A 3,842-nucleotide genomic window follows, 5' to 3' on the forward strand; every position below is an offset into this window, starting at 1 on the left:
CAGGGTTTGTAAATGCCGACCCCTCTTTCAAAGAACTTCTGTTCTTTCCCACCATCCAGATCAGGTCACTCGTGAAGTGATGGAAGCCTTTTTCATTACCGAAAATGCTAACCGGTGAGCCAGCGACCCTTCTGTGTTCCTCTTAGATTGTGAATTTGGCTACCTGGGCGACCGGCTGCACTCGGTCCTTGCTTACTAACCCTTTTCCATGGCATGCGCGTAATCTCGCTTTGGCGTGGCTATGACGTGCACAGCTATTGGTGGTTATCGTGTTATCGTGTTATCGTGTTAGTGGTGGTTATCTACGTGCGTTTCTTCATTAAATCTTCATTTGCGAGTCAGCGCTTGCGGTGTCTCCCCTCTTGTCTTTGTGTTTCGTTCTCCTTTGGGCTGTTTTCCCATCATGAAGTTCATTAAAATTAGCGGCCAATCTGCCATATCGGATAGACGCAGGATTGCGTGAGAAATGTGTGCGCTTTGAGTTACACAACGAGGAGGACAAAATTTTTATTTTTTGCATAAAGTTAGAATAAAGTATATGTTCCATAATTCTACAGCGCGACAGACGAAGACGAAAGAAAACGTCGCGAAACAAACAGCGCCAACTCGCCCAACTTTTCGCCCTTTATTATTGATTTATTAGTTGTGTTATTAGGCTGAGTATATTTCTATAATAGGCGTTAATTTCACTGAATTTCACTAACTTATTCCCTCCCGGTTCTCAGTTGACTAAGTCTCGAGAAAACCATGCGCAAAGCTGTTGTCTGGTTGAGATGAATGGCATTGAAGACTCAAAAATTCATACAAAAACAAACGTTGGCGAGTTGTGAGGTGAAATTTCGAGCAGAAAGGCAAACAATAAGGATAAAGGAAGGGAAAATCGCACATGCTGGCATGAAGAGCCATGATAGCATTGGCGTGTGGTCGCAAGGGGCTCCACGAGGGTTGTTATCGCTTTGTCATTGTTCGAACCAAGGCTCCCCGTGCCAGAAGTTGCGGAAAAGCCGCCCATACAGGAAAGAGGAGTTTCAAATTTTAGCGTAATGGCTGAGCAAGCTTTTAACTTTCGGACGAATGGGAGTGACTGCTCGTTTCATGTTGGTGTCGAAATACCGGTAAGCGGCGGCGCGAAATCCTTCGCAGTTTTGTGCAATAAGGTAATATGAGAAGCAAGCTGAGAGCACTGAGTACGTGCTTGAAATTAATGTTTCCCACCTTTGCTAGATCTGGAACAGAGATTACTGCACTCTTGCTGCAAAGTGCAGTGCATTTAGTATGGTACAGTATGCTCACGCCCAACATTCTTGGACAAACATTTTGAATATTGGCAAATTACAAGGTACTGTTATGGAGATATTGAAGGTAAAGATGTATTCTACCGATGTGCAGCAATATCTTTCTTTTAAAGTTTTTCCATCGCTCGCATCCAGCAGTTAAAGACTGCCTTTAAAAAAATTATGGCTAACGCTTTTGACTATAGCTAACACGTTAATAACAAACAAATGGAAGCCTGGCGACGGGATATCTACGAATATATTGATTGTTAGAGTGAAATCTTGCAATATATGAAAAAAAAAATGCCTTCATAAACTCTTTCCCGTTGAAAAATGTTTTTGTCCAGAATTGTTGAGCATGAAACGTGAGAATTTTATATCGACCGCCTCCATTGGCTCTAAATCTTTCTTGATTCTTATGTTTCTCGCTGTACTCATTGGGAAAAATTTAAGGCCACACTAATACAGCCGTGGGCTAAGTGAATGGCTCCACTCTGCAACAATTACTCTCAGATGCTTACAAAATTATCTCTTCTTCTCGATAACAATCACTTTCTCAGATCCGCAGCTCCGAGATAACCATCCCATATTAATGTGCCCACCAATTTCGTCACTAATAGTCCTGTTCCAGTCTAACCCGTATTAATCTAGAAAACCATCGAGCCCACGTCCTACTTCGCGGGAGCTAACCTTTCGTTTAAATACAAAACCGCGCACGCTGGCGATTCCCGTGTTCCCCTCTTAATTTGACGCTATACACCGTTTGGTTCCGGCTGTTCCGAAACGTTTTCGCAATCCGCCGGCTCCCAGACGGGTTCACTAATCCGGCAACACCGTCGGAGCGTGTCGGCCAACCACCGTGTTGTATATACCCACAGCTGAGCAGCGAGGGGTCGTCGGGAGGCCCAGCCGCGGCAACCCTCTGCTAATCAAGCGTGTCTTCGCTTGGTGCCCTTGTTGCCGGAATCGGGCGACCCCTGGCGGCCGTGCAAAGCAGCGGGGCCGTATCGAGCGCACGCCGGCGCTCTCTTCGTGCTCGCGTCCCGCACTTACGGCCGAAACAAGTGTGCCGCAATAGTGCGAGCGCGCACTAAGAAAGTTACGTTATCGAGATTACCCTTTACGCTGTCGCGTCATACCCTTAAAGCGGAGCACAGGTGTCCCCTTGAATTTTTTTTAATAATAATAATAATAATTGGTTTTGGGGGGAAAGGAAATGGCGCAGTATCTGTTTCATATATCGTTGGACACCTGAACCGCGCCGTAAGGGAAGGGATAAAGGAGGGAGTGAAAGAAGAAAGGAAGAAGAGGTGCCGTAGTGGAGGGCTCCGGAATAATTTCGACCACCTGGGGATCTTTAACGTGCACTGACATCGCACAGCACACGGGCGCCTTAGCGTTTTTCCTCCATAAAAACGCAGCCGCCGCGGTCGGGTTCGAACCCGGGAACTCTCGATCAGTAGTCAAGCGCCCTAACCACTGAGCCACCGCGGCGGGTTCAATTTTTTTTTTTAATGTGGAAATGGATTGTTGGGCTCGCGCAAGAAATCTTCATTCGCTTTTCCGCACTGCACTGCATAGCTCACCATTAGAGCAAGAAAGGACGCTTATATCTTTGAAGAGTACAATGTGCAGCCTTTGTCAAAAGTTTAGAGCCCAGGGGTTTTGCTTCTAAGCCGTGTATTGGGGCGCGTGTAGCATGGACGCGATCGCATGTTGTGCTTTGGAGCTTGATCGTATCTGGTATGCTAGGATGGCCCCGGGTTCGAACCCGACCGCGGCGGCTGCGTTTTTATGGAGGAAAAAGGCTAAGGCGCCCGTGTGCTGTGCGGTGTCAGTGCACGTTAAAGATCCCCAGGTGGTCCAAATTATTCCGGAGCCCTCCACTACGGCACCTCATTCTTCCTTTCTTCTTCCACTCTCTCCTTTATTCCTTCCCTTACGGCGCGGTTCAGGTGTCCAACGATATACGAGACAGATACTGCGCCATTTCCTTTCCCCCAAAACCAATTATTATTATTATTATTATTATTATTATTATTATTATTATTATTATTATTATTATTATTATTATTATTATTATTATTATTATTATTATTATTATTATTATGCTAGGATGGCCATGTCGTCATGTGGTATGTTCTGAATTTTGTGTCTCCCTCGCGAGAAAGATGGGCGAGTCCATATAAGGTGTTGTAGATCTGCTCTACAGTGTTCTTGGCAGTGGGTGCAGCTGTTGTGCATGCTTCTTGTCTCGAAAAGAGACCACCTTGGAAGTGTGTGCGGGGTGTACGTTGCGCTTGAAATGATTTTGTTTAAGGACATCTCTTGTAGCCGAGTGAACTCTCCTTTAGTGTCAAGCGCCGACACTGGTGTTCTTTCTGGTAACGTACGCCTGCCGTCTGCTTTTACTTTGGTGCGAACGTAGTCCATCAGTGCTGTGCTGCGAATGTAAGCGTTAAATGCTTTACGGCATGTAAACAAATTATGTTGGTACTCCATATAAAAAAACCTGTCTGTGGTTTTATGTGGTCATGATCGTGAGCAAGAAGTCAAAAATATGGTGCG

At 45.6% G+C, this 3,842-nt stretch overlaps 1 non-coding gene across 1 annotated transcript; it reads right to left on the reverse strand.

Moving 5' to 3' along the window:
- Positions 1–2,696: 2,696 nt before the first annotated feature.
- On the reverse strand, positions 2,697–2,768 carry TRNAS-ACU (transfer RNA serine (anticodon ACU)). The gene has a single exon. It is a non-coding gene; the product is annotated as a tRNA-Ser (tRNA).
- Positions 2,769–3,842: the final 1,074 nt, after the last annotated feature.

This window comes from Amblyomma americanum, chromosome 4 (genome assembly GCF_052857255.1).
Source record: "Amblyomma americanum isolate KBUSLIRL-KWMA chromosome 4, ASM5285725v1, whole genome shotgun sequence".
NCBI classification, from domain to species: Eukaryota; Metazoa; Arthropoda; class Arachnida; order Ixodida; family Ixodidae; genus Amblyomma; species Amblyomma americanum.